Source organism: Cygnus atratus, chromosome 18 (genome assembly GCF_013377495.2).
Source record: "Cygnus atratus isolate AKBS03 ecotype Queensland, Australia chromosome 18, CAtr_DNAZoo_HiC_assembly, whole genome shotgun sequence".
Taxonomy (NCBI): domain Eukaryota; kingdom Metazoa; phylum Chordata; class Aves; order Anseriformes; family Anatidae; genus Cygnus; species Cygnus atratus.
The window spans coordinates 10,493,124-10,503,688 of NC_066379.1; positions in this window are offsets into that span (position 1 = coordinate 10,493,124).

The window sequence follows — 10,565 nt, forward strand, 5'->3', positions numbered from 1 at the left end:
GATACCCTCAACCAAAAAATGATGCACAATGGCGGCAGAGACATGTAGAAATCCAGAAGAGCAGCTGTTGCATATAGGTCATAAAAACCAAAGTGCTTCTTCCCTCTGCTCGCAACACTCTTTGTTAAGTGCCTGGACTTCCACTGTTTGCTCTCAGGAGCAGATTTTAAGAGCACTTACAAGAGGAGAAGCTCCACTGAGGTCCTTACTGAATGCTACGCGGCTGCATTAAAGCAGCGAACCCTTCCCTCGGTCCCACTTCACTCTTTTAATGAAATACAGAAAACTGACAGAACTGATTTAATCACATTCAACCACTGAGGCCATTTGCTGCTTCTTTAATTATTTTCCACCCATCAATAAAAAAAAGAGAACCCAAACCAAAAAAAAAAACAACCACCAACAATAGCAATTCCACATCTTCATTGGAACGCTTCCATCCGTCAATTTACATCGCTTAGGTTAGAGGCAGAGTCATTTTAAAAATGCTAATTCATTTCTTGGTACTACATCTGCCATCTCCAAAGAAGCTGGTGAGGCTACGTAACACGCTACTGAGAGCGCCGAGGAACTAGCACTTGAATGGTGAAGAACCACAGCTGGGTGAAAAAGCCTCCCCAAAAAGTCCAGGCCAGGAAAATGAACACGTAGGCTGAATAGGAAAAGAGAAAGGCTGCCAAGGCATTTATTTGAGTAAGTGCAATAGACGAAATGAAAAGATTCTTAACCTGCAAATGTCCCCATCAATTTAGCCACTTCCCTGTGGCCTTGCGCTGATAGGAGAAGCGGCTGAAACACAACTGCTCGTGGGCATCTCAAGGAAATTACTGCATTCATACTTTAATTCCACACTGCAGATGCTTGTGCTTCTTACAGGGGGAAAAGGACGATCAGCTAATAGGAAGGCTTCCCTCTCTTCCCTGGACATCAACCTCACAATTCTCTTTAAGGGTCAACCTCTATGCTCGACAGCTGCATGTCACATTTGGTTTTTATTTTTTAGATAAAAAAGGGGGAGCCTCAGCCAACTGAGCTGTGGCTCCAGGAAAACAAAGTCTATCAGTGAACAACAATACCTGCAGAAAGGCAAGAGCACAAGATCTTGTTGAAAGAAGACAATAGCTTAAACGATACTTAAGAAAAACTCCAGATGTGCTCTTTACTGGTCTTACATTATTTCAGCTAAATGCTAAATTTATGCTTATTGAAAAAAATAAAGACAAAAAACGGGCTGAATTTCCTTCCTCACCCGAAGCCCAAGGGAAGCAGCTGTTTCTCGGGCTGGCGACCCCAAACGCCCCCCCCCCCCCCAGCCTACACCGCAGCGCACGGCCCCGCTCGGGGGGCGCTGCCTGCGGGGGTCCGGCCCCCCCCGGCCCCTTCCAGAGCGGGTCCCTCGCGTCACGAACAAATGCAGAACGCAATACACGGTGCACAATGAAATAAGCAATGCATAACGAAGGAATGCATAACGAAATAAGCACGCCACAGCATTTACTGGACACCGATGACGCGCACAGGTGCAGCAAAACTCCTCCTCTTCCTTCCTTTTTTTTTCCCTTTTTTATTTTTTTCCCTTTTTCCCCCTTTTTCCCTTTTTCCTTTTTTTTCCTTTTTTTTTTTTTTTTTTTGTTTTCCTTTTTCTTTTTCCTTTTTTCCCTCCTCCCTCCCCACCCTTGTTATACCCCCTCCCCACCTCGGGGGTCGACCCCCCGGTGCAGCCACCGCCGCCCCCCACCTCCACCCGCAGCGGGGATGCCCGCTCCCCCGGCACTCACCGGCTCGGCTCGGCCCGGCCCGGCCCGGCCCGGCTCGGCTCGGCTCGGCTCGGCCCGGGAACGCCGCGTTTCCAGCGGGGCCGCAGCTCGGGGCCGTTCCGTGCCGTAGCCACCGCCCCGGGGCGGAGCGGGGCGGAGCGGGGCGGAGCGGAGCCGCCCGACCGCGCATCCCCGGGGGGTCCCGGGGGAGCCCCTCTTGGAGCCTCCCCGCCGCTTGGAAGGCGGGGAGAGCCAAAAAATGGGGTGCTGGGGGATGCCGGGGTGTCCTCAGCACGCCCCGGGGGTTTAGGGGCGAGAGGGAGCCGCCGTGATTGATCCCGCGCTGCTGCTTCCTACCTGCATGGGGAGAGCTCCGCTGCTTGCTCGCGTTATCAAAAACGGAATTAAAGCGTTGGCAGCGCTGCCCTGGATGCAAACGCCCGAGTTCTGGCTGGGTGTCGTCGCCCGTCGCGGCTCGCTGGCGCGTGATGGCTCCCACCGAGTCCTCCCCTCTGCGGCGAGCGCTCTCGTCATCCTCGGGCCAGGCCTTCGCCTTAGCCCATGCCCGGCCGTGTGCTGCCCAACGGGATGCTCGGAGATCCAAAACGCCGAGGTCTGAACGGTCCCAGCACCACGGCGAGAGCGATCTGCCTCCCAGTTCCTGGGGACGGCCAAGCTGCAAAGGGAAGGCAGGGGTGTCGCGGAGGGCTGCAGCAGGGATGCTGTGTGCGTCTGCAGCTCCCGGTGCTCCAGCAAGCACCGGCTGCGGGCAGCAACCTCTCCCCCGGGAGAGGACGGCGTTGGGTGGGTGATGTTTGGAGCCAGCGCTTGGAAGCCTCTGCCAGAGCTGGGTTTGTGCACCTGAGGAGCTGCACGAGCATCGTGTACGCCTGCACTGAAGTGCAGCAGTGTAATGACAGCTTGGGCTCAACACTTCTACTTGGAAAACTGAGATCAGGAGTCTGCATCCATGTCCGGAAGAAGAAGAAAGATCTCAAAGCACCATATTTAAGCAGAAAGCTCGGTTTACAGGTGTGGCTAGCATGGCCTTTGCATTCATACTTTCACCTGCACTGACTGGAAATATCCACAACTCATCATGTACCTTCTGCAGATTTTGCTCCCTGTCGCGTTCCCCCTGGACCCCTGGCACCTCTCCCCACCTCCCCTCCGCTCCCTGCTGCTGCCAGCCCCAGAGCAGCAGAAATCCCATGGGCTGGGATGGACAGGTTTTGGGGAGCTGGTTTTGGGGGGAGGAAGAAGCTGCTTCCACCAGGTGTCCTCTGAGAGCAGTGTGGCTCTGGGCCGGGCAGCATAGGGGCCAGGCTTTTCGGGATACCTCACACACACAAAATGACCAAATTCCACCTGATCTCTATGCTAGCAATCCCTTAGAAAAAAAAAAAAAAAAAAAAAAAGCAACAACCATCAGAAAGGCTTGTTTTAACTGGAAACATTTTTCTTCTTGTTTCCACCTTAACAAAGAGCAGTAGATACAAGCAATCTAATTTAAAAAATGCCCTTTCGTTTTGCTTAATGAATACTGAGTAAATACACTGGCATAACTCGAGCTTCAATAAAAAAAAAATAAAAACAAAAGCAAACTTCTTATCGTCGTCCAACTAGCATTAAATAGCAGAGAAGCCCGGCTGGGGCTGAATTCTTCTGGTCACTTTGATGTTTGTTGTGGTCTCTTTTTATGCTTGAAGAGTTTTAACTACTCATATTTATGTTCTAGCTGCAGAGTTTGGAGCTCCTGGGCTCTGCCACGTGGGAAGATAACCCCCCACAATATATTTTGTGTTCAGAGAGGGGACACCTCTCGCACCGGGTGCTGCTGCAGCCGGACAGCCCCAGAGCCCCGCGCGGCACCGACTGTGCCAGGGAGTCAAACCACAGCGGGGACAGAGCCTGCGGAGAGCAGTTACCACCTAATGTAGGGCAATGCTTTTCATCTTCAAAGCACATTAAAACCATTACCAAATTAATTTTTCCTACAGCCCTGTACATTCGAATGCCCCAAACACGATCTCCATTTATAGGTGCAGAAAGGCAGGGGTGATGTAATTTGTTCGAAACCAAAAGGAGCCCGCATCTGAGGCGGGGATGGGCACCGCTCAGTTAAAACAGTGCTCACCAACAACCTCTCCAGCTTTTACTTCTTAGCAAAAGATCTTTGAAGACCAAAGAAAGCAATTCCATCTGTTTGACTGGGGTGAAGATCTAAGCAGCCAAACCCAGGTAGTGGCACCGTGCAACAAAACCATGCGAATGGCTGGGCGAAGGCTTGGCAGTACAGATTCTGTTTTCTTTTAGGGAAATTAGTTTCTGCTTACTTCAAACGGTGAGGCTCTCCCTCTGCAGCAGCCTCTCTCCATCAGTACAAAACAGTCCGTGACAAACAAGAGGTGAGTTCACACCTGGAGACACGAGCGTTAGGGAGCAGAGACATTTACGCATTTGTTCCAGACTTTGGGACATTTCTTCCTGCTGCTCAGTGCAAACACGCTGCAGTTGAAAGAGTTGTTGCTTCCACTGAGTTATGTGAGTTTGGTGACAACAAATAATTCAGATGTGAGCCTGAGCTGAGCTTCTTGAAAAGGCAGGGAGATGAGCAGGGGCGCACCAAGACCATGCTTGGGGTGCAGTTTGCTGCCGTCCTTGGCTTTTGCGCAGCCCCACCGTGTGTCTTTGCACTCCTGGCCTGTCTGTCCTCAGCCTCTGGTATCTGTCCCCAGGGAAGCAGAAGGTTCAGAGGGGACAGGCTGAGCGGGGTGCTGCAGAAAGAAGCCACTACTTGGGGCCGGCACAGCCCCGCCGAGGCTAACGGCAGCGTGATTGCTGGCACTCAGCTCCTTCTGTGCTGGTTCTGCACAGCGTAAGTGGAGTTTGGATTTGGAATGCAGAATTCCAATCTTTAAATGCATCTTGACCACCTGAACTCAGTATTTTGCCTGTGTTTACGCTATCCCCCCTTTGTTTTTTGTACACAAATGCCTGCTGGCTTGTGCTGAAGCAGTGGGAATTTTTTCCCATCCTCGTGGCTCCCGTGTGCGGGGAGCTCTGAGGCTGCCGCAGCGCGTGCCAAACAGCACCGTGCCCCACCAGGCACAGATGACACCTCTTCCGCTTTCTTTTGAAGGATCTTGTGATTTGCAGAAAGCCGTGCACGGCCACCGGGCCCTCGCTCAGGGAATTCAGTGCACGGGATGTTACGGAAACGGCCGCTCAGTGCTCTGCAGTCCTAATGCACACAATGCGTTTCGGAAAGGAAGCACGAAGTAACCGAATTTCCTTTCTTTGAGTAGGCAGTGCCTCAGCCTGTAATTGAAAAAGAAAAGAAAAAAAAGAAAAAAAAAAAGAGTTAAAATTGCAAAGGGCCATTTGTAAATACTCGGGTCGTGTCACTGCTCAGCCTGCTGGCGGAAGGGCTGCGCGGTGCCTGCTGCACCTGGCCGTGGAGCAGGGCCGGAGGCAGATGCCCACATCAGAGCAGGTTTTATTGCTGGCAATCAACGGGGAGTTGTACCCAGCCCTTCCTGCGCTGCTTTCAGAGAAAAGAACGAGGTCAGCATCTGAGACAAATGGCCCGAGCTGGAAGCTTATTCTCGTTTCAGTGTGGTGGACGTGTCCCTTCTGTCCCCGGTGGCGTTTATGTCACGGCTGGAGGGAGCACGCCTGCCCCGAGTGCTCCGCACAGCCAGCAGAGAGTTTGCAAAAAAGAACCTGGAATGCTTAAATGATTTTGTCCAGCGATGCAGAACCGTCAGGTGAGCAGCTGCTCCCTCACTGCTTCTCTTTTTATCAAAGCTTTGCAGAGCCCTTTGAGAGGCAGAGGCCTACCACAGAAACTGCTCAGATTCAAACCCAGATAAACCCGAGCTCTGGTTTGCATTTTCCTTTGGACTCACCACCTGCTCGTGAGCTGACTCGAGTCCTGCTCCTTGCCCACTGCCTGTTAATGTTTAGGCCTATTTTCTCGTGCGCAGAGCTGGCTCGTGCACTGGTTGTGCTTGTGCCTGTCCCCTGCGGCAGGGACTTGGGGACTGGGACCTCGGCCGCCGGGAGGCCTTGCTGTGCCATCACTCTGCTGAGAGTACCTTCACCTTCCAGAAAGCACTAGTACAAAAAAAAAAAAAAAAGGATTTATACTGTAGATCATGGATGGTTTTCTCATGCAATAAGAAGGCACGGATGTACTCAACCAATAAAAGTCTCCTCCTGCATCCAAAGCTGGAAGAACTGCTCTTCTAATTCCTCGAAGGATTGCTGCTACAGACTGTGCCAGCTAGAACCAAATTACGTGCAGAACTCGAGTTCCCCATCGTGTCCCACTTCTGTTTGGAGCCAGCGCGTCCCGTGTGCCCGGTGCTGCTGGGGAGGACAAAGCCTCTGTGCTCCACGCATGGTTTTTGGGGACTGCAGGACAGCATGCAGAAACTGTGTCTGCCTCCCAGCTCTGCTCACTGCTGTAGCTTCATCCGGATAGAAACAAAGCAAAGCTGTTAAAAAAGCAGGCTGGCTGGAATTCTGGGGGTTTAATTAATCAGACAAGTTGCTGTAAACGGCTAAACTCAGAGCGCATCCTCAGCTATCGGGTAGTTTTGTCTATAAACTGTTGTTCCATCCCCCAGAGCAGAGGCAATGGCTTGTAAGACAGAAAATACACTCCATACTTACTGGAAATGATGTGCTTGCATCAATAAGCCTGCATATAAGCATAAAGATGATGCAAATGCATCATCTAGTGCTAGAGCCCAGATTGTCTGCCTGGGAAGCCCTTCAGCAGTAAATCAGAGCACCTAATTTAGTGGCCTGCCTCGTTCTGTGAGCTATAAGGAGACTAAAATTGAACTGTGCAAACACCGACCTCCGTCAGCACTCCCTGTTACATGTCTGCAGCTGCTGTACCTGCAGACTCTGTACCTGGGTGCTCTGAAACTGCCAAAGCCACCAGCTCTTGGCCACCAAAGCCCTTCCTGATATGCACCAGCAGGGCAAGGTTGTGAAGCACAGGCCAAAACCAGCAGCAGTTCGTCCCCATGAAAAGAAAAGGGTTAAAATGCTGTTGAGAATGGCAGCATTTTGCAGCTCGCTAAATGGCTGTGACTCTTTTTGAGTCAGTTTTGCTTATGACACGCAAGACATGCGAGACAAGGCGAAAAACCCCACAAATTCCAAGGGCTAAGCCAGCAAGCCGGGCGCCAGCGAGGCAGGTGACACGCGGGGACGGCCACCACCGGGCCAAAGGTTGCAGCCACATCTGTAGGCAGCGACACAGCCACTGCCATGAGCTCCTGCTGGCTCTGCCCGGGATGGACGGAGCCAGCCGGGGGCAAATGCCAGCCCCGGGGGCTCATTTGGGGCAGCTCAGGGCACCCTGGTCTTGCAGCAACCTTTCCAATGTTCCCTCCTTGCTCTGGGTGCAGGGAGTGCGCTGCTGGCCTAAACCTTACCAAAAGGCTTGGATATTCATGCCCGGGCAGAATTTAGGAAAGTCTGGATTTGCTTCTTGCTCCTGTCCCACCCGCACTGCCAGGTCTCCAAATGATGCCTGCAAAATCTTACCACCGCTGAGCCTGAAGGTGCTGTGCATGACCCCAAAAGACATTTAAATGCCCCTGGCACAGCTGGCAGTGCCCAACGTGCCCACAGGAGCAGCGCCAGCCCTGCAAATCCAGCAAGGCATGGGCTGCAGGCTGCCCTGAGTGCTCCTGAGGTGCCCGAAGGATGCGTTTTGGTCAATTGCTTCACCAAAGTAATCAGAGAAGCTATTTTACATACATATATATGTATATTTTACATAGATATAAATTGTATACATGTAAAATATGCATACAAATGGAGTGCAGATAGGAGGGAGTCCAAACAGGAAACAAACAAGCAATATTCGCAGCATCCAAACCCCACACCAGCATGCAAAGGAAACACAGCTCCCAGGTGAGTGATTTCCAGTGGTATGAGGCTGCTTAATTTGTCATCAGCCTCACGTTTTTCAAAAATAATGATACAACACCCTAGCTGGCTTACATGGCATGGCTCTTAGCAGTCTGAGATAGAGCACCTTCATCTCTACCCCTCTTCTTTAGCCTAAAAGAGACCAGCACCGCCTTTGTTTTGCCTGGAAAAGCGTGCTAGCCCATGCTCTTATTCAGCTGGGGTTGTAGCTCTAACACTTTATTATTTCTTCAGTTCCTAAGCCGTAAGCAGGTTTTGTATATCGGCCTCCACCACGTTTAAGAGCTGTGAAGCCCTCAGCCTCTGGTCAACGCCCCTCTGGTCAGTGTCCCCCCGAGCTCCCCACCTGCCCGGGGGCAGCGCGCTGCTGGCTGCGGTGTCCCCCTGCACTTCTACCCATCCGAGGTGGGACAACACGTGGCATGCAAGCGGCTGCAAGGGAAAATGCTGGGGAAAAAAGTGGCAGAGGCAAGGCAGAACAAAAGCCACGGCGGAGCTGAACCCTCAGGAACTCTGCTGGGCTTTCACAGCGCTCCCAGCCTGCAATCCCCTTTAAATCGGGGAACAAAAGAACGGGGGCGATCGCCCGGCACCATTCAGGACGAGAAGCAGATGGTCTCTGCTCCCAGAAGCGACCGTGCTTAGGACGGCTCATTGTTTCTCACCTCCTCGCTCGTAAAGCATTTTTCTCCTCCTCAGCATCTGCACCCGCTGTTCCTGTTGGCTTTTCCTCGAGCTCCATCCCCAGCCATCCCCGCGGAGCCCCCCTCTGCCCAGCTGGTCCCTCTCATCCTGGAGAAACTCCTGGGGCAAATTCACCTGCTGGAGCTGAGCCCAGCCCCATCTGCCTGCCCCACGGCCAGCAGAGCACTCGTCCTGCTCAGCACCGACACTTTTCATGCTCTGGAGGAGAGGTGAGGTGTGCGTGCTGCGCCCCAGCAGCAGGAGGGAACCAGCTGGTGTCCACCCGTCCTCGTGCAATCACCTCCGCTGGGGCTGACCTCAGCTAAGAAATGATGGCAAATTCCTCAAGATCCTGCCCAGGGGATAGGATTGCCTTGGACAGGATAGCTCGACGTCTCCCCGCTGTGGATGCTGCCCGGCCACGCTCCTTCTGCCTGAATCCTTCATGCACAAAGTGTATTGGTTTTGGAAGATCCCGCTTCCCAGGCACCGTGACTGCTGTCCTGCCATGCACAGGGTCACCACCCAAAATACACACCGGTTTTAGGGTAATAGTGGCAGTGCCTCTGCACCCCGGGGTGCTGGGAAGAGCGTGATTTGGGGCCCAAAAGCCCCGGCACAAGGAGCTCAGCGGGGCTGCGGGCACCACGTCGCTTCTCTCCATTCTGCACTGTCTGCGCCTCGGTGGTTACAAAGCACACACAGCACCGGGATCTGCACCTGCTAAACTCAGTGCAGCAACCTGCAGTGAAGGATTGTGGCACAGGGAGGAACACATCCCGAACACCCAGGTGGCTGAGATGGAAACACAGCGATAAAGAAATCCCGGTGATGGTCATGGAGGAGCAAAGCAGGCGGGCTCCAAGAAGCGGCGCTCCTCGAGCCTGCACAGTTTGTGGACGCAGCGCCAGGATTGATTTTTGGCCTGTAGATTGTTTACAAGCAATCATTGGTGCAAACACCAAAAGCAAAGCCTCTAATTGTATTTTTACGGGACAAAACCGCCCCATGGCACAGCGTGCCTTCCAAGCGCCCTGATCAAAGCGCGGGCTGGGAAGTGCCGAGCCTAAAACAGATCCGTACCTCAGTGCAAAGCAGCTCTTTACAAATGCACAGATGAGATTTTTCAGTTGTGTCCTGAAACCATGGCATGTTTATCGTTTTTTTTTTTCTTTTTCTGCAGCAAATTCATCTCTTAGCAATGAGGGAGCAAGCTGAGGGGAGGAATAAACAAACCATAAACATGCATAAAATTGAAAGGACGACGTAGAGACAGTCGGTGCTAGAGGAAAAGTTACGGCCAGGCTTGGAAATCAGATCTCTTCGTGCAGCCTCGTGGATCCATCATACAACGAACTTTCTTCCCTGAGAGCTGATCTGTCTCCAGGAGCTTCGATTTCGTGGCTTTTTGCTACCACCGCTTTGATGCATGAGCATCCCAGGGAGGACCCGGACCGACTCCTGCAAGTGCTGGAGGTGCACAGGCACACCAGGCATCGCAGGGAGCACGGCGGGGAGACAGCAGCGGGTGCTGCAGGGGCTCCGTCACCCTGATAAATGCAACTACCCACCTCCTGTACGCGTCCTGCAGCCCAGCTGGCGAGCTGCTCTCCAAAAAGTCACTGCCCAGGTATGCAGGCGGCAGGACACCGCTTATTGCCACAACAGGATGATTAAAGCGATGCTCCTGGGGAAGGTAATGAGGTGTATTGGGAGGCACAGCCTTGCACAAGGCTTCTCCGGCCGCCTCCCCGCAGCTCCCAGGTCTGCAGCCGTTGGAGAACAGATTGCTCCGCTCTGCTTCGGCGTCTGCTCCGACGAACTAATTGCTACGCGGCAAATCGAGGCGTCTTGCTGTAAACAAAACCTGCAGCCAGCAGCTCCCGCGGTGTTTAAAAAATTACTTAACAAGTCCTCAGAAGGCAAAAGGCCTTCTTTCCTTCCCCCAGCTCGGAAGCGCCGCACGCCGGAGGAGGAGAGGGTGTGAACAGAAGGGCTGGGGGCCTGAGCCTGTTGCTGGGGAGGAGCAGGGTGAATCCTGCCTGGAACAAGGGGAAGTCGGGCACAGCCTGCAGGATTTAGAGCTTAAAAAGCTCTGCAGAGCTCTACGACCATTCCCATTGCCCAGCCCAAGGGAAACCCACCGGAGAAGGGGCAGCACTGCTT